We start from the raw sequence: 26,075 nt of genomic DNA, 5'->3' as shown, positions 1-26,075 counted from the left end.
CAGCCCTGCCTATTAAAAAAAACTCCTCCCACCTCATGAAAACAGAAAAACACAAAAAGCAGTTCAGCTGGGAAAGTATCCAGAAAGTAGCACAGCAAACAGATACTAGGGAAATTCAGAACACTTAACAATCAGCAAAACACAACATATGAAGACAGTGGGGAGGAAAGAGCTGACTGGAAAGGAATTGTACTTTGCAGAAATTTGAAAACCATGGCTAGCTACAAAGGTACAGTGAGAAGCAGCGGTTGTTGCTGTTTGGGGAATTATTCCCTTACATGAAATGTCAGGTGAGTCAAATTTAGGTGAGTTTTGACCTTTTTATAAATGTCAAATCAAACTCCTTGATAGGTAAATGCCCCTGTGCAGTGTGTTGTCCAGTACTGGTGTACCACTAATGTCTCTGATTCCTGCTGAGCTGCTTGATCTTAGTAGCAACAGGGACATTACAACTGACCGCAGACTCTCTAGGTTAGAAAGTGGAAAAATTAGCATGCAGCTAATCCATAATTCATTCAGGAAAACAGGAACGTTGGACACTGGGTAAGAACAGCAGCCCAGATGTGATGCCCTCTCAGTCAAATAGCCTGATACTCTCACAGTGTAGGCTTATATATGAAGAATGACCAATTGGTTGATGTACCTGATGGCAGGTGGCACTTGTGAAAATGTATCCTGGTACAGGCAATATCTTCAGGTGAGGAGAACGGGAGAAAGAGGAGGAGATCATCAGTTGAAGAGCTGTCTAATGTGCAAATATGTGTGGGTTAGGTGGATTGGCCATGCTAATTTGCCCCTTAGTGTCCAAAGATAAGGTAGCATTACGGGGTTACATGGATAGGGTGGGGGAGTAGGCTTGGGTAGGCTGCACTTTTGGAGGGTCTGTGCAGACCCGATGGGCCGAATGGCCTCCTTCTGTGCTGTAGGGATTTCATGATCGTAGTAAAGCACTTGCAGAGAATCCTAGAGCTTTCTGCCTTCCTGGCAAAATACTGAAACATTGTGTGGGATTTTCCAGTCTCGCTCGCCCCAAGACCATAAATTCCCACTCGAGGTCAACGGACTTTGAGATGGTCCACCAAATTCTGTGCCGCCTGAAAATCAGTTCAAAACAATTATTGTATGAAAACAAACGGGTGGGAATATTATTTTGAGTTAGAAAAGATGAAAACAAAGGAAAGCAAGCATTTACAAGCTTGCTTTCTGTAAAGTTTGTGCAAAATGTAGCAATCAAATTATCTGGCATTCATTCTGTCCAGGGACATTCACTTGCCAAACTGACTCATTTCCTAAACACAAAAAATGGATCAGGCAATCGAGTTAGTACTAAACATGGACAGCAAATCTGCAGTGATTGAATGAAAATAGTTTAGAGTGTGTCATTGCTGGAGGATTGGAAAGGTATTTGCAAATTGTGGAAATTCTGAGCAGCAGGAAAGCATCACTGAGGAACTCGTTATTCCTCAAAGCTGATACAGAAGATAACCGTGGGCAACGGAAAAATATATTGCATCTGTTCCAAGGGCAAAAGGTGAGAACACAATTTATTTTCTCCTGTGATTAACTTCCCAAGAGTGACGGCCTGGAAAAGTCTTTACTAAACCCTGAGATAGAGAAAGACCAATGTCCACAGCTCCCACGGATTGTACTGAACATGTTTCCCCAGTCAGTCACAGATATTGCTACGGTAAGGGAAAAAAATGTGGAAGAGGCCATTTAGATCACAGACAATAGTTGAAGTAGTGCAAGGATCCCAAAACTATACACAAAATAAAGGCTTATAAGGGCATCTTTACGAATCTGCGGTGCCTGAGCAGATAAATAAAAATCTCAGTGAATTAAACATTACCGGCGGAATTCTCCGTTCCTGAGACAAAGTGTTGACGTCGGGGCAGGGTTTGTAGACTTCCACGACAGCAAAACTGGTGCCGCACCTGGACCGGTTCAGCGACTGTTCAGGGGCTAGCACCGGCGCCACGTGGAACACATTCGATTCCAATGAGAAACGGTGCAGGATTCGCCGGGTCCATGATTGACTCTCAGGAGGCTGACAAGCTGCAGCTGCATATACGCACTTCACTCCTCACACACACCATCCCAGCCAATAAGATGGCAACAAGGACAGCAGCACCCCATTTTACAGACGCCGAGCTTGAGACCCTGCAAGATGCCATGATGGGCGACCCTGTACCCTGGTCCGGGAGGGAGGCTGCCAGCCACTGCCGTTTGCGGGGCCTGGGCACGGGTGGCAGAGGAACAACACCATCCTAACCAGTCAACAGTGCAGAAGCAAACTGCAGGACCTTAGGGCGGCCAGAGTGAGTAGGTAGCACTGTGGCCCTGGCACCAATCCCCATCCCATACACCTGTTAACATTCACTCCCCCCCCCCCCCCCCCCCCCCCGCCCCCAGCGCTCCAGAGCGAGGTGGCCTTTCTCCGAGTCGCCGTAACGCTGGGGAATGCACTGCACCTGTATGAGCTGGAACTGCTCGAGGAGGACGCGGAGGAGCCTCCCCCAGAGGAACAAGTGGGAGGCCCTGAGGATGGAGAGCAGGCCGCAAAACAGGCCAGGAGGAGGAGGAGGAGGTGCAAAGGAGCCGCCTTATGAGGCATCGCGTGAACCGGCTGCGCCTGTCATTCAAGGACCTGCCGGACCGGGAATGCCGTTGATGACTCCGGCTCAGCAGGGGGACAGTGTGATATATCTGCTAAATCACGGCAACTTGGCACTGTGGGGAATAGTGTGGACACCCGCTCCCCATGGCCATCAAGGTAACAGTCATCCTGAACATTTACGCAACAAGTTGGGCAGCGGGGTTCGCCGCCATTGCTGAGATTCCGTGGGTCCAGGGGGTGATCAACAAGATGCATGTCGCCCTGGTAGCACCTGCAGATGACAGGCTGCTCTATAAAAATTGAAAGGGCTTTCACTCGATGAACATGCAGCTGGTGTATTACCATCAGATGTGCATGGCTGTGCCCAATACCCGGGGTGTGTGCATGACACCTTCATCCTGACACTCGACAGTTCCCGGGCTCTTCGAAGTACATCCCTGGCTGGGGAGTTGGCTCCTGGGCAAGAGGGGTGCCCTCTGTGTCCGTGCTTGATGGCGCCGATCCTGAGCCACAGACCAGGACTCAATCGAGTGGTGCTTCGGTTGAGGTGCCTGGACCACTCTGGAGGGACTCCTCCAGTATGGCACTGGGTGGGTCGCCCGCATACTGCTGGACTTCTGCGTCCTCCATAACATTGCGCAACAGGCGGGTGACATGCCGAAGGAGTGGGGTGAACACCAGGCCACATCCGATGAGGAGGCTGCAGAGGAGGGCAAGGATTGGACAGGACTGGGGCACGGGCAGGCACAGGAGACCACACAATATGTGCGCCTGGACCGATGCTAATCGCCTCCAGGTTTACCGACTAAAGGGGCCTGGCCAGTGGCACAGACATCCCATCCCCACCCCCACACTCCCCCGCCTGGCCATCCCCTCCCTGCGCAACCACCCCCCCCCCCCCCCCGCCCCTCTCCATCCACTTGTAACCCCCTCCGTGGTTCCCACCTGCCTCACTACAGGGTGCAGGCACTGGGTTGGCAGTGACAGCAGGTCTGGTCCATAGGATGGAGGATGATGACGACCCGTGCTGCGATGAGCTCTGGTGCGCCGCATCGTTTGACAATGCCTGACACCTGCCCATGGTAGCACTTTCCACTGTCCACCTGGGTGATCCCTACATGCGAGCTGGTCAGTCCATCACACGGTCCCACCAAACCTTTGGGGTGGCGGAGGTGGGGATGAAGGAGGGATGGGTGTGGGACATTGGAACAGTGAGTGCAGGCTGAACTGGGGTCGTGACCCATACCCATCGCCAACATCCACCCATGCACCCCCCCCCCCCCTCCCCGCCCCGTCCCTCTGCGCATTGCGGCCAGCCCAGACCAGACTATCCCATCCCTCACACCTGTCTGACAGAGCACCGAGACGAGCTGTAACATTGTGAACATGTGTTTATTGCAATCAAGTGAACATATATGTGTACCGCTTTGTGCCCTAGCACCTATCGCTACCCTATGTGCTGCACCTGTGCCAACTTAACTGGTGTCTACCGTTTTGGCCTTACAGGCCCTAACGCTCTGCCTAGGTGGATCCCCAGGCAGAATATCAGGAGTGGAGGCGGCCTGCAGCGATTCCTGCCCTGTGACCTGGGTCTCCTTTGGCAGCCTTCCACTTGGATGACCATGCCTGGGTGGGCCTGGCTGCTGCTCGAGTATCCCAGGTGGCATGGTGCTGCTCTGTTCTGCCCGCTGCCCATGAGATGTGCCAGGGACAGGAATGGGGGGACTCCGATGTGCTGTGATGTTCCCGCACCTCCACTATGGGAGTCACCGACATGGGCCTCATCACCTCCTCCTCCTCCCTTGGGGTGCCCGATGGACCCGGGCTACTCCATGGGACAAGGGTGTGAGCAGAGCTAACCCCGATGCTCCCCTGCCACATGGCGCGGCCAATCCTGGAGGCCCACACCCATCCCGACCAGGTTCTTAATACCCGCAGCCATGGAGCTCACAGTGAGTGGACCACCTCCCTCTGGGACTGCGCCACATCGCGCTGTGACTGTGCCACCACCTTCTGGGTCTGTGTCACATCAGCCAGTGACTGCGTCACCTACCTCTTGGTCTGTGCTACGTCGACCAGCACCCGGGCAATACCGACAATGCCCTCAGCCATGGCCTGCTGTGACTGGGCTATGCTCTGGAGCGTCGCTGCAATGTCCAGGTGGCCCTGATACATGGCTACCTATGATAAGGCAGCCCTGTCCTAGGTCTCGGTCACTGCCAACACAGAGTACCCCAGGCCTTGGACACCTTGATCCATGGCCAAAACCTTCGCCTCCAAGGTCTCCACTGCGGACACCATGAGGTGTTGGCCTGGATGGCACGCATGGCCGGCACCACCTCCTGCTCCTGCAGGTGGTTGGACTCCTCCAACTGCACCTGTAAGTACTGGATGGTTGTCAACACCCCCTCATGTTGCCCCGAGCTCCATATCTGCATCAATAGGACTGCCCTTTCCAGAAGCCCGAAACACGTCCGGATGGCAGCCAGTCCTTGGGATCAGGCCGCCCTCTGACCATCTGCCCCCTCAGGGGTTCCTCCCTCCACCTGGTGTCTTTTCCCTCTCCTGGGAGTCTGGCCGCCTCCTCTTGGTGGTTACGGGGGGGGGTGCTGCTGGGGAGAGACAGAAAACACTCAGTGTTAGATAGTCGGACGCATGAAGCACAGGGGGTGGGTAGCTGGTGGCCTTCATGGTGGGTGGCAATCTCCTCCCCACTCCGGGGTACAGGGTGGCCCGCCTCTCCTCCACTGCATCCAGCAGTGGCTCCAGTTCAGCATTAAACAAGGTGCTGCTCTTCTTGCTGCCATCTTGTTGGCTGGGATGAGTGTGTGTCGGGAGTGGAGTGCTTTTATGTGGCTGCAGCTTGTCAGCTTCTCGACTGTCAATCCCGACTCCGGTGAATCTGACACCATTTGTCATTGGAATCGATGGGGTTCCACGTGGCGCCAGTGCTAGCCCATTTCCTGTCGTGGAGTCCACCAATTCCGTCCCGAAGTCAGCACTTTCTGAGACGGAGAATCCCGCCAAGATCGAGTGGCCTATTTGACCATTGCTTCGAGTTGATTTTTCAATTCATTCCTTCTCCAACTTTGTTTCATTTTTGTCCTCATTCTTCTTTTTCGAAAGGCAAGTAGGACATCTGGCTTTCTGCTATTCTCGCTTAAATTTTTGTAATGAGTGAACTGGGGGAGTTTGAGTACTGGTGGATTCAAGCTAAACTCTGCCCGCATTTAGTATCATGCATGTACTTGGAGCTGAGAGTAAAATGAACTCTAGTGTCCCACTGTTACTGTGGTTAATAGCTGCTGACCGAGCATAGATCAGGTAATGAGATTTGCCTGGTTTGTATGGCTCATTGATCTCACATAGTCTCTTCACACACTAAATAACCTTAGTGTAACAAGCTTGCTAACCCTAACTCTAATACAAATGGATGGGATCACAGATTTATTCCTAATTTTCCTGGTCGTTGTCACATTGCTTTATGAGGAATCTTGCTGTACGCAGATTGGCTGCTGCATTTCCCGACATTGCAAAGTGCTTGATTGGCTGTAAAATGGTTTTGGATACCCTGATGTCATGAAAGGGTGAATGCAAGTTCGTTGTTTTAAAACATTCTGCCATTGCACGCTATAAAATCATAAATGTAAAGGTGATCAAGTGAGATTGATGAAAAGTAAATGTATCCTTTCACTTGAAATCACCCAAACCTTTGATGCTTTTTGGCTAAACAATATGTACCTATTCTTGTACAGCTTTGACAGGTCTGTGGTTTTCATTTGATTTTTTAATGAATCTAAACACATTTGAAAATAAGGGAATATTGGAAATAGTAAAGAAATACAGCCTGTTAAAACCAACGCTGGAGTATTTTTCTCAGCAAGATTACATCCTCTTTTTGAACAATCATCCTTGACTTTTACGATAAAAAAAGTGTTTTCTTTACGTTCAGGAACAGCTGTTAAATATCGGGCGAGTTTCTCTGTTTCAGGAACTAAGTGCTTCCACCAGTGAAGGATCGAGACTGTGTCCCGCTCCCACTAGGAGCAGAATCAAGGGGGTATTCCCATAGTATTACTATGCAAAATTATGCATCGTGCCGAGCGTGCCAGTTTCCCTACATTTACTGGTTTAGGGCTGCCATTTTGAACGAGCGCCCAGATCTCAGCGACCAGAGACTGGCCCCCATCCCCCCCACACAATGTAAATGTTGCCCCCCTCCCCCACCACCACCACAAGGGGAGCACGCCTTTGTAAAAAATAAATTTAGAGTACCCAATTCTTTTTTTCCAAATAAGGGGCAATTTAGCATGGCCAATCCACCTACCCTACACATCTTTGGGTTGTGGGGGCGAAATCCACACAACACTAAAGAGCGCGGAGAGAGTGAGGGCGAGATGTCAATAAAGAGCGCGGAGAGAGAGAGTGCGAGACTTCAATAAAGAGCGCGGAGGGTGAGACTTCATGAAAGAGCACGGAGAGAGAGAGAGGCGAGACATCAGTAAAGAGTGCACGGAGAGAGGGCGAGACTTCAATAAAGAGCACGGAGAGAGAAAGAACGAGACTTCAGTAAAGAGCGCAGAGAGAGAGACTTCAATAAAGACTGCGGAGAGAGAGAGGGCGAGACTTCAGTAAAGAGCGCGGAGAGAGAGAGGGCGAGACTTCAATAAAGAGCGCGGAGAGAGAGGGCGAGACTTCAGTAAAGAGTGCGGAGAGAGAAAGGGCGAGACTTCAGTAAAGAGCGCGGAGAGAGAGGGCGAGACTTCAGTAAAGAGCACAGAGAGAGGGAGGGCGAGACTTCAATAAAGAGCGCGGAGGGAGAGAGGGCGAGACTTCAATAAAGAGCGCGGAGAGAGAGAGGGCGAGACTTCAGTAAAGAACACGGAGAGAGAGAGGGCGAGACTTCAGTAAAGAGCACGGAGAGTGAGAGGGTGAGAGTTCAGTAAAGAGCGTGGAGAGAGAGATGACGAGACTTCAATAAAGAGCACGGAGAGAGAGAGGGCAAGACTTCAATAAAGAGCGCGGAGAGCGAGAGGGTGAGACTTCAATAAAGAGCACGGAGAGAGAGAGTGACTTCAGTAAAGAGTGCGGAGAGAGAGAGGGCGAGACTTCAGTAAAGAGCATGGAGAGAGAGAGGGCGAGACTTCAATAAAGAGCACGGAGAGAGAGTGGGTGAGACTTCAATAAAGAGCGCGGAGAGAGAGAGGGCGAGACTTCAGTAAAGAACGCGGAGACAGAGAGGGCGAGACTTCAGTAAAGAGCATGGAGAGAGAGAGGGCGAGACTTCAATAAAGAGCACGGAGAGAGAGTGGGTGAGACTTCAATAAAGAGCGCTCTCGGGTAAGGTAGCTGTCTGTTTCAAAATTGAAAAAAAACAGTAATGTGACGTCACACGAAACTGTGACCTGATTGGCTGAAAGTCAGACTGGGCTAAATTTGAATATCGGGTGTTACTGATTTAAATACTAGTTTTGATTTGACTTACATTACCATTTTTAAGTTGATTTGAATTACTATTTAAAACATTTTTAATTTGACTTAAATAACTATTTTGGGTTGATTTAAATTAATATTTTTAATTTGATTTAAATAACTTTTTTTAAGTTCAATTAAATAACTATTTTTAATTTGTTGTCAGATCAAGAGGGATAAATACTCAGCTTTAAAAAAAAAATCTAATTAAATAGTACACGGGGATTGGATTTAATCTGACACAAAAACATCTTTCTAAAGTTTAATTTCAAAGGTTTAATTTAAAAGAATAATTCATGGCAGGACAGCTCCAAGGTGTGGTTTGCTCCTCTTGCTCCATGTGGCAGGCTGAGGACAGTTACAGTCCCCAGGGTCAGCATGTGTGCAGGAAGTATCTCCAGTTACAGCTCCTGGAAGCTGGAGTTTCAGAGCTGGAGCGGCGGCTGGAGACACTGTGGAGCATCCGCGAGTCGGAGAGCATCGTGGATAGCACGTATAGAGAGGTGGTCACTCCGCAGGCTCAGACTCCGCAGGCAGGAAGGGAGTGGGTGACCACCAGACAGAGCAAGAGAGCGAGGCAGGTAGTGCAGGAATCTCCTGTGGCCATTCCCCTACAGAACAGAGATACCGTTTTGGATACTGTTGAGGGGAATGGCCTCTCAGGGGAAAACAGCAACAGCCAAACCCGTGGCACCACGGTTGTATCTGCTGCAGAGCGGAGGGGTGATAAGTGTGACAGTGCAATATCTAGGGGATTCAATTGTAAGGAGAATAGACAAGCGTTTCTGTGGCCGCAAACGAGACTCCGGGATGGTATGTTGCCTCACTGGTGCTAGGGTCAAGGATGTCTCGGAGCGAGTACAGGACATTCTAGAGGGGGAGGGTGAACAGCCAGTGGTCGTGGTACACATTGGTACAAGTGACATAGGTAAAAAAAGGGATGAGGTCCTAAAAGCAGAATACAGGGAGCTAGGAAGGAAGTTTAGAAATCGGACCTCAAAGGTAGTGATCTCAGGATTACTACCGGTGCCATGTGCTAGTCAGAGTAGAAATGACAGGATATATAGGATGAATACGTGGCTGAAGGGATGGTGTCAGAGGGAGGGTTTCAGATTCCTGGGGCATTGGAACCGATTCTGGGGGAGGTGTACAAACTGGACGGGTTACACCTGGGCAGGACTGGAACTGATGTCCTGGGGGGCTTTTGCTAGAGCAGTTGGGGAGTGTTTAAATGAATGTGCCAGGGGGATGGGAACCGATGCAGGAAGTAGGAAGGTAGTAAAACAGGGACAGAAACAAAAGGCAGTAAGGGGGAAAATGTAAGGCAGAGAAGCCATAGTCAAAAATCAAAAAGGGCGACAGTACAAGGTACAGTGACTGAGGGGAGCTCAGTGAATAGGCCCAGCAATACTAAAAGGAATAAAACGGGAAGTAAAAACATTAATGGAAAGTGACGCAGCAGGTTGTTACATGAAGATATGGGTTCAACGACAAGGAAAATTAGGAGAAAAGTTGAGAGAAAAAATAACTTACGAGAGGTTACTGATCAAGGTGTTAAGATTCAAAACAGAGGTATAAAAGCCAACATAAGTGTACTTTACCTGAATGCTCGTAGTATTCGGAATAAGGTAAATGAGTTGATGGTGCAAATCATCGTGAATGACAATGACTTCAGGGCAGCATGGTAGCATTGTGGTTAGCACAATTGCTTCACAGCTCCAGGGTCCCAGGTTCGATTCCGGCTTGGGTCACTGTCTGTGCGGAGTCTGCACATCCTCCCCGTGTGTGCGTGGGTTTCCTCCGGGTGCTCCGGTTTCCTCCCACAGTCCAAAGATGTGCAGGTTAGGTGGATTGGCCATGATAAATTGCCCTTAGTGTCCAAAATTGCCCTGAGTGTTGGGTGGGGTTACTGGGTTGTGGGAATAGGGTGGAGGTATGGACCTTGGGTAGGGTGCTCTTTCCAAGAGCCGGTGCAGACTCGATGGGCTGAATGGCCTCCTTCTGCACTGTAAATTCTATGACATGATTTAGTGGCCATTACTGAAACATGGTTAAAGGATGGTCACGACTGGGAGTTAAATATCCAAGGGTATCAACCTATACGGAAGGACAGAGTGGATGGTAAGGGAGGTAGTGTAGCTCTGTTATTTCAGGATGACATCCGGGCAATCGTAAGGAATGACATCGGTGCTATGGAGGATAAGGTTGAATCGATTTAGGTGGAAATCAGGCATAGTAAGGCGAAAAAGTTACTGATAGCAATGGTCTATAGTCCACAAAATAGTAACATTATGGTGTGGCAGGCAATAAACAAAGAAATAACTGATGCATGTAGAAATGTTACAGCAGTTATCATGGGGGATTTTAATCTACATGTCGATTGGTTTAACCAGGTCAGTCAAGGCAGCTTGGGGTGGAGTTTATAGAATGTATCCGCGATAATTTCCGAGAACAGTATGCAATGTAACCTATGAGGGAACAAGCGGTCCTATATCTGGTCCTGTGTAATGAGACAGGATTGATTAATGATCTCACAGTTAGGGATCCTCTCGGAAGGAGCGATCACAATATGGTGGAACTTACAATACAGATGGAGCGTGAGAAGGTAAAATCAAACACTAGTATTTTATGCTTAAACAAAGGAGATTACAATGGGATGAGAGAAGAGCTAGCTAAGGTAGACTGGGAGCAAAGACTTTATGGTGAAACAGTTGAGGAACAGTGGAGAACCTTCCAAGCGATTTTTCACAGTGCTCAGCAAAGGTTTATACCAACAAAAAGGAAGGACAGTAGAAAGAGAGAAAATTGACCGTGGATATCTAAGGAAATAAGGGAGAGTATCAAATTGAAGGAAGATACATACAAAGTGGCAAAGATTAGTGGGAGACTAGAGAACTGGGAAATCTTTAGGGGGCAACGGAAAGCTACGAAAAAAGCTATAAAGAGGAGTAAGATAGATTATGAGAGTAAACTTGCTCAGAATATAAAAACAGATAGTAAAAGTTTCTACAAATATATAAAACAAAAAAGGGTGGCTAAGGTAAATACTGGTCCTTTAGAGGATGAGAAGGGAGATTTAATAATGGGAGATGAGGAAATGGCTGAGGAACTGAACAGATTTTTTGGGTTGGTCTTCACAGTGGAAGACACAAATAACATGCCAGTGACTGGTGGAAATGAGGCTGTGACAGGTGAGGACCTTGAGATGATTGTTATCACGAAGGAGGTAGTGATGGGAAAGCTAATGGGGCTAATGGTAGACAAGTCTCCATCCCTGATGGAATGCATCCTAGAGCGCTAAAAGAGATGGCTAGGGAAATTGCAAATGCACTAGTAATAATTTACCAAAATTCACTAGACTCTGGGGTGGTCCCGGCGGATTGGAAATTAGCAAACGTGACACCACTGTTTAAAAAAGGAGATAGGCAGAAAGCGGGTAATTATAGGCCAGTTAGCTTAACGTCGGTAGTAGGGAAGATGCTGAAATCTATCGTCAAGGAAGAAATAGCGAGGCGTCTGGATGGAAATTGTCCCATTTGGGCAGACGCAGCATGGGTTCATAAAGGGCAGGTCATGCCTAACTAATTTAGTGGAATTTTTTGAGGACCTTACCAGTGCGGTAGATAACGGGGAGCCAATGGATGTGGTATATCTGGATTTCCAGAAAGCTTTTGACAAGGTGCCACACAAAAGGTTGCTGCATGGCATTAAGGGTAAAGTAGTAGCATGGACAGAGGATTGGTTAATTAATAGAAAGCAAAGAGTGGGGATTAATGGGTGTTTCTCTGGTTGGCAATCAGTAGCTAGTGGTGTCCCTCAGGGATCAGTGTTGGGCCCACAATTGTTCACAATTTACATAGATGATTTGGAGTTTGGTAGGAATAACAGCAAAAGGGATTATTATTTAAATGATAAAATACCTTAGTTAGGCCACATAGAACCTTAGTTAGGCCACACTTGGAGTATAGTGTTCAATCCTGGTCGCCACACTACCAGAAGGATGTGGAGGCTTTATAGAGGGTGCAGAAGAGATTTACCAGAATGTTGCCTGGTATGGAGGGCATTAGCTATGAGGAGCGGTTGAATAAACTCGGTTTGTTCTCACTGGAACGACGAAGGTTGAGGGGCGACCTGATAGAGGTCTACAAAATTATGAGGGGCATAGACAGAGTGGATAGTCAGAGGCTTTTCCCCAGGGTAGAGGGGTCAATTACTAGGGGGCATAGGTTTAAGGTGAGAGGGGCAAGGTTTAGAGATGTACGAGGCAAGTTTTTTTACACAGAGGGTAGTGGGTGCCTGGAACTCGCTACCGGAGAAGGTGGTGGAAGCAGGGACGTTAGTGACATTTAAGGGGCATCTTGACAAATACATGAATAGGATGGGAATAGAGGGAATCAGACCCAGGAAGTGTAGAAGATTGTAGTTTAGTCGGGCAGCATGGTCGGCACGGGCTTGGAGGGCCGAAGGGCCTGTTCCTGTGCTGTACATTTCTTTGTTCTTTGTTCTAAAACATGCTGCAGTGCAGAGAGACCTGAGTGTGCTAGTGCATGAGTCGCAAAGAGTTGGTTTACAGGTGCAACAGGTGATTAAGAAGGCAAATAGAATTTTGTCCTTCATTGCTAGAGGGATGGAGATTAAGACTAGGGAGGTTATGCTGCAATTGTATAAGGTGTTAGTGAGGCCGCACCTGGAGTATTGTGGTCTCCTTACCTGAGAAAGGACGTACTGGCACTGGAGGGTGTGCAGAGGCGATTCACTAGGTTAATCCCAGAGTTGAGGGGGTTGGATTACGAGGAGAGTTTGAGCAGACTGGGACTGTACTTGTTGGAATTTAGAAGGATCTTATAGAAACATATAAAATCATGAAGGGAATAGATAGGGTAGATGCGGGCAGGTTGTTTCCATTGGCGGGTGAAAGCAGAACTAGGGGACATAGCCTCAAAATAAGGGGAAGTAGATTTAGGACTGAGTTTAGGAGGAACGTCTTCTCCTAAAGGGTTGTGAATCTATGGAATTCCTTGCCCAGTGAAGCAGTTGAGGCTCCTTCATTCAATGTTTTTAAGATAAAGATAGATAGTTTTTTGAAGAATAAAGGGATTAAGGTTTATGGTGTTTGGGCCGGAAAGTGGAGCTGAGTCCACAAAAGATCAGCCATGATCTCATTGAATGGTGGAGCAGGCTCAAGGGGCCAGATGGCCTACTCCTGCTCCTAGTTCTTATGTAACACGGGGAGAATGTGCAAACTCCACACGGACAGTGACCCAGAGCTGGGATTGAACCTGGGACCCTGGCGCCGTGAGGCAGCAGTGCTATCCACTGCGCCACCATGCTGCCCTAAGTGGAGCACACCTAACCCTTCATTAAGGAGGGCCCTCTTCCTCCCCACAATGGGAATAACGGATCAACGCCCCCCCCCCCTCCACACCATGCATGCATAATGGTGACCTGGCCACCCCCACCCACTCCCAGCACCCCCCCAGACTCTTTAGAACATAGAACATAGAACAATACAGCGCAGTACAGGCCCTTCGGCCCACGATGTTGCACCAAAACAAAAGCCATCTAACCTACACTATGCCATTATCATCCATATGTTTATCCAATAAACTTTTAAATGCCCTCAATGTTGGCGAGTTCACTACTGTAGCAGGTAGGGCATTCCACGGCCTCACTACTCTTTGCATAAAGAACCTACCTCTGACCTCTGTCCTATATCTATTACCCCTCAGTTTAAAGTTATGTCCCCTCGTGCCAGCCATATCCATCCGCGAGAGAAGGCTCTCACTGTCCACCCTATCCAACCCCCTGATCATTTTGTATGCCTCTATTAAGTCTCCTCTTAACCTTCTTCTCTCCAACGAAAACAACCTCAAGTCCATCAGCCTTTCCTCATAAGATTTTCCCTCCATACCAGGCAACATCCTAGTAAATCTCCTCTGCACCCGCTCCAAAGCCTCCACGTCCTTCCTATAATGCGGTGACCAGAACTGTACGCAATACTCCAAATGCGGCCGTACCAGAGTTCTGTACAGCTGCAACATGACCTCCCGACTCCGGAACTCAATCCCTCTACCAATAAAGGCCAACACTCCATAGGCCTTCTTCACAACCCTATCAACCTGGGTGGCAACTTTCAGGGATCTATGTACATGGACACCTAGATCCCTCTGCTCATCCACACTTTCAAGAACGTTACCATTAGCCAAATATTCCGCATTCCTGTTATTCCTTCCAAAGTGAATCACCTCACACTTCTCTACATTAAACTCCATTTGCCACCTCTCAGCCCAGCTCTGCAGCTTATCTATATCCCTCTGTAACCTGCTACATCCTTCCACACTATCGACAACACCACCGACTTTAGTATCGTCTGCAAGTTTACTCACCCACCCTTCTGCGCCTTCCTCTAGGTCATTGATAAAAATGACAAACAGCAACGGCCCCAGAACAGATCCTTGTGGTACTCCACTTGTGACTGTACTCCATTCTGAACATTTCCCATCAACCACCACCCTCTGTCTTCTTTCAGCTAGCCAATTTCTGATCCACATCTCTAAATCACCCTCAATCCCCAGCCTCCGTATTTTTTGCAATAGCCTACCGTGGGGAACCTTATCAAACGCTTTGCTGAAATCCATATACACCACATCAACTGCTCTACCCTCGTCTACCTGTTCAGTCACCTTCTCAAAGAACTCAATAAGGTTTGTGAGGCATGACCTACCCTTCACAAAGCCATGCTGACTATCCCTGATCATATTATTCCTATCCAGATGATTATAAATCTTGTCTCTTATAATCCCCTCCAAGACTTTACCCACTACAGACGTGAGGCTCACCGGTCTATAGTTGCCGGGGTTGTCTCTGCTCCCCTTTTTGAACAAAGGGACCACATTTGCTGTCCTCCAGTCCTCTGGCACTATTCCTGTAGCCAATGATGACATAAAAATCAAAGCCAAAGGTCCAGCAATCTCTTCCCTGGCCTCCCAGAGAATCCTAGGATAAATCCCATCAGGTCCCGGGGACTTATCTATTTTCAGCCTGTCCAGAATTGCCAACACCTCTTCCCTACGTACCTCAATGCCATCTATTCTATTAGCCTGGGGCTCAGCATTCTCCTCCACAACATTATCTTTTTCCTGAGTGAATACTGACGAAAAATATTCATTTAGTATCTCGCCTATCTCTTCAGACTCCACACACAATTTCCCATCCCTGTCCTTGACTGGTCCTACTCTTTCCCTAGTCATTTGCTTATTCCTGACATACCGATAGAAAGCTTTTGGGTTTTCCTTGATCCTTCCTGCCAAATACTTCTCATGTCCCCTCCTTGCTCGTCTTAGCTCTCTCTTTAGATCCTTCCTCGCTACCTTGTAACTATCCATCGCCCCAACCGAAACTTCATACTTCATCTTCACATAGGCCTCCTTCTTCCTCTTAACAAGAGATTCCACTTCCTTGGTAAACCACGGTTCCCTCGCTCGACGCCTTCCTCCCTGTCTGACCGGTACATACTTATCAAGAACACGCAGTAGCTGATCCTTGAACAAGCCCCACTTATCCAGTGTGCCCAACACTTGCAGCCTACTTCTCCACCTTATCCCCCCCAAGTCACGTCTAATGGCATCATAATTGTCTTTCTCAGCCACCATCCCCGCTTTGCCATCCCCTCCTTCAGTGACCCACCCCGACCACCAGGTCCCCCTTTCAGGTCCCCGCTTCAAGCCCTGCTGCCTGGCACTGCTAATGATGCACTGCCCTTTGGCACTATGGCACTGACAAACTGGCAGTGACACACTAGCCGGCCACTCTGATGCCGAGGTGGGTGAAGGAAATTAGTCCATTGGTCATGTGCCTTTCTGATGTTGCTAGGATGCAGAGGGAGAATCCCCCAACGATCCTGGAGGTTGGGTGAGCTTGGGATGTGGGTAAGGAGTTGACCCAGGGACATAGCCTTAGGATGGGGGTCCCATGTCTGTACAGCCCCTTCTAGCCCTGGACACCCTGAAGATCACTCTTGGCATCGTGGTCTTAGGCAACCCTCTTCAAAATCATCATCCTGGTCTGCCCTGTTTAAACTTTGAAGTTGCCTTTCACTCTGAACTACTCTGCCTGACAGCTGATCAGACAGTTAATTGAAGATGCACGCCAGGGAGACTTCCCCTTTCCTCACACCTGCTCACTCAGCCCGATGAATTTTGAAGTCTCCCTCTTGCCAGAAAGCCCATGATACTTGAAAAGCCTTGAAATCCCCTCAGATCCTTTGAAATGCATTCATTCAATTTCACATTGCAGTACCTTTGCACTAGCCTTTGATTGACAGCTTAATGGTTTAAACACAGCAGACCGGAGTTTTATTTATTTATCTTACCCTTCAAACTTGAATGCATCTGAAGTACCCTCCATTGATCCTTACCCCAATGTTTAGAACTAACCAGGGGCGAAATTCTCCGGTATCGGTGCGATGTCCGCCGACTGCCGCCCAAAACGGCGCAAATCAGTCGGGCATCGTGCCGCCCCAAAGGTGCGGAATGCTCCACATCTTTGGGGGCCGAGCCCCAACCTTAAGGGGCTAGGCCTGCGCCGGACGAATTTCCACTCTGCCAGCTGGCGGAAAAGGCCTTTGGTGCCCCGCCAGCTGGCGCGGAAATGACATCTCCGGGCGGCGCATGCGCGGGAGCGCCAGCGGCCGCATTCCCGCGCATGCGCAGTGGAGGGAGTCTCTTCCGCCTCCGCCATGGTGGAGACCGTGGTGAAGGCGGAAGGGAAAGAGTGCCCCCACGGCACAGGCCCGCCTGCGGATCGGTGGGCCCCGATCGCGGGGCAGGCCACCGTGGGGGCACCCCCCGGGGCCAGATCGCCCCTCGCCCCCCGCCCCCCCCAGGACCCCGGAGCCCGCCCGCGCCGCCTTGTCCCACCAGTAAGGTAGGTGGTTTAATTTACGCCGGCGGGACAGGCATTTTAGCAGTGGGACTTCGGCCCATCCGGGCCAGAGAATCGCGGGGGGTGCCCGCCAACCGACGCAACGCGATTCCCGCCCCCAACGAATATCCGGTGCCGGAGAATTCGGCAACCGCCGGGGGCGGGATTCACACCAGCCCCCGGCGATTCTCTGACCCGGCGGGGAGTCAGAGAATCTCGACCCTTGTTCTGATTGGCAGCTGCTGGCCACTTCAATAATGCTAAATGCTTTCCATGGTTAGAAAAGAGGAAGCGATAGGACTGGAGAGCTGCTGTTTGATTTTAGGGGATAATTTTTGGTTGTCAGGGGCTCGTTTTTCATTCACACTCTCTCCTTTATTAGGTGATGCTGTCACTTGCAAACTTTCTATTATATTGTTGACATCTGGGTATTTGGATTCATACAGAAGCAGAAATAGAAGAATTCATTAATATCCTCAATAATCATCATCCTTCCATTCTAGAAAGCCACAATGCACAAGGAAAACATTTGTTTGCTAGACATCACAGTATTTAAATTGCTACAAGACAACAAGCATATGTTGGCAACAACGTTTTAAGGAATGAACACAATTCTACACACAAAAGGTCATTGCCCTAAACACGACTGGATAAGTCACAGGTAATGCGTTTTCATCGCATCTGCACAAAGTTGGAAGGTTTTGACCCGGTGGTCAGTACCCTGTATACTGTACCCCAGATCTCAAGTTCAGCTTTAAATTTAACAATTGATCTAGCATTAATATTGATCTCGCATCAGTTGCATAGAAGTATTTCCTAATTTTATTTGTGGATGATCTGGCTCTAATTTTTAGAAAGTGCTATCTAGTGCTACCTAGACTTTCCTATTTCAATTGATTATTTACCTTGTTGTATTTCCTTCATAACAACTGTGACTACACTTCCAAAGTATTTCTTTAACTGTAAAGTGCTTTGGGATGTCCTAAGCTCATAAAAAGCTTCCATAAAAATGCAAGTTGTTCATTGTCATGGATTTGCCTAGCAACAGCAATAATACAAATCTGACATGCTTAATAGCAGCACGGTAGCATTGTGGATAGCACAATTGCTTCACAGCTCCAGGGTCCCAGGTTCGATTCCGGCTTGGGTCACTGTCTGTGCGGAGTCTGCACATCCTCCCCGTGTGTGCGTGGGTTTCCTCCGGGTGCTCTGGTTTCCTCCCACAGTCCAAAGGTGTACAGGTTAGGTGGATTGGCCATTATAAATTGCCCTTAGTGTCCAAAATTGCCCTTAGTGTTGGGTTGGGTTACTGGGATAGGGTGGAGGTGTGGACCTTGGGTAGGGTGCTCTTTCTAAGAGCCGGTGCAGACTCGATGGGCTGAATGGCCTCCTTCTGCACTGTAAATTCAGTTTTTAAAAAAATAGGATACAATCTGGTCAGCAACAGGTATAAATCTGCCTAGAGACAGTTAAAAGGCAGGATAAACTGTGCCTTTTCCAGTAATGAGATTAAAAGGCATCTCGATGGAATCAGGTGTGAATTGCCTATTAGTGGAAACAGCTTATCTAGACAATTGGAAAATTAGTGAGGTATCGACAGCTCATTTCTAGCCAAATGCACAGAATGCAGAATCAAAGGGGCACAATGGTATAATTCCCAGCACCCTCAGAAGCAAGACAGGTCAATTTACATCTAGCAGCCTGGAGTTCAGTTTATATCTAACAGCTAAGAGGGCCACTTTTACACATACTAGCCTCTAAATCTTAGATTCAAGGCAGTGACAAAATCTTCATAAAGGGAGTTTAAATATCTTTGCTGGACCAGAAAAAACCGCTTCCGAGACTTGATCATCAACCCTGAATTGTGTATTAATTATAAGCTTGACTTGACTGATAGATTTATTTACTTTGGATGTTGTTTGGGGAAAAGAGAAGTCTAGTCTTAAAGAGTTCATGGATCGTAGATATATTTTGGAACAAGGGGTATGTTCTACATAAACGGTGTGCGCTGTACCCATCTGGGATGGTCACGTCCCGATTACAAAATGGACACCCGCAAAGAATGCAGGGAAAATTGGACAATGCAAAGAAACAAGCAGGTGCAAGCTCTGTCTGTTGATTAGAACCTTAAATTCTCAGACATGACAGAAACTACCAAACGATCTACATACTAATGAGCCATCTCCGGGGACAAAAGGGAAACATTTAGATACACAATGTTAGGACAGACTCCCCAGCGCCAGAAGAAGCGAAGACAAAGCAGACTGACAGTCACCAGGACACACCCAGCGATCAGGGAACCAGCCCTCTATTGGAGGAAAATCGATACACCTGATTGAGAAAGGCCCAATTAGTTGAGGCCAAGTTCAAGGCCCACCCAAAAGAGCGCGAAGCCCTTTTCAGTATAAGAGGTATCACCCAAGGGAGAATCCTCCTCCTTTGGCTTTGGCTCTCAGCGGAGAGAGAGAGACCAGCCTAGCAGCTGCACCAGACCAAGTAAGTCCCAAGTCAACGCATGCTACGAGATAGACGCTCCTAATTGCTACCCTGTAAACAGCTCAACCCAGCAGCCTCAGAACCGAGCAATGGCCATTGTTCCTCTGACTGAGTGGGCACCCGAAGCTAAGTATAGGCTTTAGTAATTGTGGTAGTTTAGTTTGTAGAGTTTATGCATGAGTAGATTTGACTGTGTGTAAATAAATGAGCATTGATTTTGAACTTACTAACTGGTGTATCGAGTCATTGATCAGTATTCGGTTCTGAACCTTGTGGCGGTGTCGAAAGATACCTGGCGACTCTTGAGCAAACGTGTTTAAATTGAGCCAAATTAAGAACCAACCAAAAGAGAGCAACAGCGCGGTTAGTAATTCATATATTTAATTGTCTTAGAGTACACAGTCCGGTTTGTGTGTATTTATTTGTCTTTAATTTAATAAATAATCTTTAATAATTATTACAAGGCAACTGGGCCGCTTATTCTCACTGAGGTTTCACTTGACTCTTCACACCATTCCGGAAACAAAACTGTAAACCCCCTTGAGCTGGTGTTCCAAGTTGGGATACCCTTGCAGATAACATCATCGTGCTATGTGTCATTTGTTACTGTTAGGAATCTTAGTATATGCAAAATGGTTACATGTTTGTCCCTAACACACTCACTGCACCTCAAGTAATTCACAGTAAGTGAAACGCTTTGAGATGTGATAACATATAAATGCAAATACTCATATGAAGCAAAACTGTTCAGTATTACATTAGCCAATTAACACAGTGTACATTACAGCAGCACCCTGTACATTTCCCCCCAATACAGTAGCTCCTGAGCTTATGCAGCAATAAGCTAGAGCCTCCACATTTATTACCAAAGAATTCATTACCTCAGCGACTTCAGGTTTTCCTGGTTCCTTACCCCCTGCACCCCACACGCCGGCAATCTTGCCTTCCAGCTTCGTTTGCTCCCGAACTTGCTTCCCTCTGGCCTCGCCTTCACTTGGCCCAGTGACCTCACTCACCTCCCACTGTTCGTTGCTTCTCCAAACATTAGTGAGTCTATGAGCAGCAAATCCGAGTGACAAATGAGCCTATGATTGGAGGATCAGCTCCGTACAGAACCTATCACTTGCATCAACGAGGGTGACTTTCCTCTGACTGGTCACCCAATGATTGCATTGTCTAGGGTACTTTGGGGCTTTTGGAAGGAGATTGATCCAGCATCAGTCATAAACTGTGGGCCTGATAATGACCCGCATTCTGGCATTGGAAGAATTTCTTGTTTAGGACGCCATAAATTGTCAAAATAGTTGCAATTCAGATTGATTCTTCAGGCTTCAGAAAGCAGGAGAATGGAAGTGGGGTGGTGTAAGAAGACAGCACACCCACTGCATCGCCTCCACACCAAAAAGACACCCACAGCTCCCGTTCCCCGCAGCCTCCCACTGATCCTCTGACTCTTCTTCAGAGGTCATGTGATTCCTGTGAGTGACTGCAGTTGCTTTGTGTTCCTCAAATGGGAGGAAGCGGTCAGCCTCACAGAACCAATAGATATTGCTGGCAGTGAGAACTGGTCAGCCGCTGGTGTGTGATCTCTCCAGCTGGGATTCAGTGTCACAAGAGAGTCACTGACCCCATCAGAACAAGAAAAGTGAGTGGCATCCCACTTTCAGGTGCCATCCCTATACTCTGACTTTAATATTCAGAGGAGGAACTCCTTGAAGATTGGCAGTGTGGTGGAGCCCATGACAACTGGCGATGGAAACGTATCCCAAAACCCTGGTGACAGAATTAGAAAACACACAACCGCTTGGGACATAGTAATCTCTCATATTGAATTACGACTTCAGTCGTAATGAAGTGCTTCGAGAGGTTGATCATGAAGCGCATCACCTCCATACTCACAGAATGCCTTGATCCACTGCAATTCGCATACCGCTGCAACCGGTCCACATCAGACACCATTTCCCTGGCCCTACACTCATCCCTAGTGCATCTTGAAAACAAGGACTCCTACATTAGACTCCTATTTATTGACGACAGCTCCGCCTTCAACACCATAATCCCAGCCAAGCTCATGTCAAAGCTCCAAAACCTAGGACTTGGCTCCCCACTCGGCAACTGGATCCTCGATTTTCTGACCAACAGACCACAATCAGTAAGAATGAACAACAACACCTCCTCCACAATAGTCCTCAACACCGGCGCCCCGCAAGGCTGCGTACTTAGCCCCCTCCTCTACTCCCTGTACACACGCAACTGCGTGGCAAAACTTGGTTCCAACTCCATCTACAAGTTTGCTGACGATACGACCATAGTGGGCCGGATCTCGAATAACAATGAGTCCGAATACAGAAGGGAGATAGAGAACCTAGTGGAGTGGTGTAGCGACAACTATCTCTCCCTCAATGCCAGCAAAACTAAAGAGCTGGTAATTGACTTCAGGAAGCAAAGTACTGTACACACCCCTGTCAGCATCAACGGGGCCGAGGTGGAGATGGTTAGCAGTTTCAAATTCCTAGGGGTGCACATCTCCAAAAATCTGTCCTGGTCCACCCACGTCGACGCTACCACCAAGAAAGCACAACAGCGCCTATACTTCCTCAGGAAACTAAGGAAATTCGGCATGTCCACATTAACCCTTACCAACTTTTACAGGTGCACCATAGAAAGCATCCAATCAGGCTGCATCACAGCCTGGTATGGCAACTGCTCGGCCCAGGACCGCAAGAAACTTCAGAGAGTCGTGAACACCACCCAGTCCATCACATGAACCTGCCCCCCCATCCATTGACTCCATCTACACCTCCCGCTGCCTGGAGAAAGCGGGCAGTATAATCAAAGATCCCTCCCACCCGGCTTACTCACTCTTCCAACTTCTTCCATCGGGCAGGAGATACAGAAGTCTGAGAACACACACGAACAGACTCAAAAACAGCTTCTTCCCCACTGTCACCAGACTCCTAAATGACCCTCTTATGGACTGACTTCATTAACATTACACCCTGTATGCTTCATCCGATGCCAGTGCTTATGTAGTTACATTGTATGTTTTGTTGCCCTATTATGTATTTTCTTTTATTCCCTTTTCTTCTCATGTACTTAATGATCTGTTGAGCTGCTCGCAGAAAAATACTTTTCACTGTACCTCGGTACACGTGACAATAAACAAATCCAATCCAATCCAATCCAATCCACTTCTGTCATGTGAGAGTACCTTTAAGAAATGGGTGTTTGAGAAATGTACCTTTAAGAAATGGGTGTTTATCAGTGATGTCAGAGTGTGGGTGGAGCTGGACTGTGTCAGCTTTTTACTTTTGTTTTAGGCTGTTTGCTGCAGGGTGTGTTTTAGGTTTGTTTTCAGTGTTGGAGCTGAAGCCAGACCAAGCAGGTGTACTGCTGTTCTCTCTGCCATCAAAAGACTATCTCTTGGTCATTTGGTGAATTCAGAATTATAAATGTTTTCAGTAGTGACTTTAACCTGATGTGCTTCTGTTAAAGGTTTTGTTTTTAAGTCGTATGGATGTTAAAAGGAAAGCTTAAAGGATGACTTAGTATTGTAGTCTTTGGGGGTTGTATTTGAATTGATGGTTGCTAAGATGTTCACTGTATGTTTTAAAAAGGTTAACTTGAGTTCATAGAATAAACATTGTTTTGTTTTAAAAAATACTTTTCCATTTCTGCTGTACCACACCTGTAGAGTGGGCTGTGTGCTCCCCATACTACAATCTATTAAAAGTTGTGGGTCAGGTGAACTCCATGATACACTTTGGGGTTCTCTAAACCCTGGCCCATAACACTTCTAACTGAAATGTGAACATTTACATAATGATGACTTTGAGTGCTTTTCCCACATCAATTCTAATTCATATCTTTCTATGATTCATCACCCTCAGATCCTACAAGGGTGACACAGGAACTGGAAGAGTTGGAGGAGGAGGAAATCAATGAATCCTTTGAGGAGAGCACAGACTTTGAGGAAGCACTGTCACATTACTCATGCCCATCCTCCATCTGTACTGCTTCTGCTTGAGTTCTATTGGCATCACAGGTTAAAATTAGTAATCTGCCAACATTTATGTGTGTAGCACTAGCTAAACTAGGCATGACCTGCTGAGATGGCGGCCCTGATAATGAGAACTGTTAAATCGACAGATGGGTCTCGAAGATTTTAAGTGATGCACACTCCTCATTGGGGCTCCAGTAGAGAAAGCTAGGTCATCACATGGCAAACCACACGCCATAAATGAACAAGAGCAGATATTGGAGACAGAGACAGTTCTGGAGAGTTTCGTCAGAGAACAGAAGACAATCCAGGTTCTGCTCAGCTGGCCACAGATGCTAAGGATCAGGGTGACATCCAGGAAGTGGATTATTCTGCTGTAACTTCAGAAAATGCATTGGGTTTTGTCAGCATATCCAGAGGTTCTGTGTACTCTGTTTGGAGGAGTCCATCTCAACCATCACTGCCATGATGTCTCAGGTTTCTGTGCTAATATCTGTAGTCATCGGGTAAGCTGCATATAGGGTTAATGTGGACTGAGTGCAGTACCATTCACACAGTGATGTAAGAAGGCACATGTCCCAGAGCCAAGAGCAGCTTAAAGATGGATATATGTAAAGAATTTTACACTCCCCCCAGCGTAGATCTACATAAGCTGCTGCCATGCTGCATTGAAGACTGATAGCAGAGTACAGTTCAAAGTCCGGCAAGCTCTAAGTAAGCTATAACAAGTTAGAAATCACTTTAAAACAATGAAAACACATTCTCAAAAGAGTCCTATAAATACAGCCCTTTCACTTAGGCAAGGAAGTAACTGCGCACTTTCAATATTTAAAGACACTCTTTCCACTGCTGTCCTCTAACCTTGCTAAACCTGATCAGTGTCAGACACTCAGGAAATGGTTAAGAGATGCACATACTTGCCCTGTTCACACAGAGAGGGTGCCATGCCATTTCTATCTTCAGCACCTTTCAAGGCAAAATATCATCAATATTAAATAAATAATAGCAATGCTAACTAAGAGTGTGATATGTTTGTTCATATGCCATCGCAATTTTTGGGATATTGATCCTAGGGGTGCCTTCACAGCTATGCCCAGACTTATTTCAGTAGCCTTCCTCTTATGAGCCTTCCCATATACTTTGCCCCAGTAATACTAATCGACTTCCTGAATTGATGGTCCTTCAGCAGTTGATGCATGTTTTGGAGTGCGTCTCTGGGGACAGCCCGTAAAGTATTAATAAAGCTATAAGGCCCAGATATTATTCAAGGGAAGAGACATGGCTACAACCAGATGTTGCCAATTCTGATGTGCTCCCTTAACTAGGCTACATGTTTTTTTTGGAAAGACAGGCAAACAGATGGTTATGGAGGAAATCCTACTAGTTTGCAGGGCTGAATTTGTCATGACAGAGCAGAATGACCTTAGTCGTAATGAGAGCATTTAAATAGAGTAAACTGGAAATTAAAAGATGTACAGTTAGCATAGAGACGGTCTGTAAACCCAAACATGACAACAAAGATACAGTGCGGTGCTCAACAAAGCATTGAAAAAGATTCAAAATTACACTTGGTATGCTGACAATAATAACAGGAGACTTTAATAAACCCAATGAAAGCTGGAGGACAGAAGACACTATCGTAAATCACGACGCATGTGGAAAAACTGCAGAAGTTCTCACAAATGTGATTGTTGATAGTGGAATGAAACAGCAAGAGGAAATAACCTCCTGGACCATGAGATCACCAACAATATACGTTTGTTCAATAGGGCGGCTGTAGAACCAAGGATTAGTGATCACTCGGCCACTGTATCTGACCTCCATCTCTTATGTAAATATAAGAAAAAGGTCAAAAGGAAAATCTTCATTTGGAGAAAAGCCGACAAGAAAAACCATAGATCAGTAGAGAACACTGTAAACTATGCAGAAGGGTGCAGCGAGCGGGATTCTCTGCCCCGGGATGCCCGGAATGCGTTCTCCGAAGAGATGGAGAATTGGGCGCTGCCGACCCTCTGTTGGCGGCATGAACGAGTTCCACGCCAAACACCAGCAAGGGGATGTAAATAAATGCAAATGAGTCTTGATGACCCATTTTCATCTATTTAGTAGGCCCGACACCCGATGCTCCGGCCTCCCGTGATTCCCGGTCTACGCGGCTGGGAATCACCTGGGCGTGGATCACTTGTGGTTTTTACCAGCGTGGCCCTGACAGGGTGGACCTCGCAGTAGGCCAAGGAGGCAATTTCAAGGTCCACCTCATTAGGGCCATGCTGGTAGAGATCATCGTACGAGGCCCTCCAAGAGCACGCTGCCTCCCCATGCCTCCTCTACCACACCCTTTCCCATCGACCCTTGTAATAGGGACCATTGTAATAGGGAGACCAGGGACCAGGGAACCAGGGACCCCTGTAATAGGAGGATCCCCACAGGGACCCCCTGCCTAAAGGAACCCCCTCCACTGATTGCCCCCCACACAGACCCCTCCCACACACACAGAGCCCCCCCCCCCCGAAATGGGTCCCCTGTCTGGAAGCTAGAGAGCAGTCCAGACAGGGGCAGTGGGAAACA

The 26,075-nt window shown here is 47.7% G+C and overlaps 1 long non-coding RNA gene across 1 annotated transcript; it reads left to right on the top strand.

The window, feature by feature from the left end:
* The first annotated feature begins 42 nt into the window (after nucleotides 1–42).
* Nucleotides 43–24,522, top strand: LOC140409520 (uncharacterized). The gene is made up of 2 exons (XR_011940370.1): nucleotides 43–290; nucleotides 23,398–24,522. It is a non-coding gene; the product is annotated as an uncharacterized lncRNA (long non-coding RNA).
* The last annotated feature ends 1,553 nt before the right edge of the window (nucleotides 24,523–26,075 follow it).

Source organism: Scyliorhinus torazame, chromosome 3, assembly GCF_047496885.1.
Source record: "Scyliorhinus torazame isolate Kashiwa2021f chromosome 3, sScyTor2.1, whole genome shotgun sequence".
NCBI classification, from domain to species: Eukaryota; Metazoa; Chordata; class Chondrichthyes; order Carcharhiniformes; family Scyliorhinidae; genus Scyliorhinus; species Scyliorhinus torazame.
Note: the sequence above shows the minus strand (reverse complement) of the source record. Positions and strands in the feature narration are given on the sequence as shown.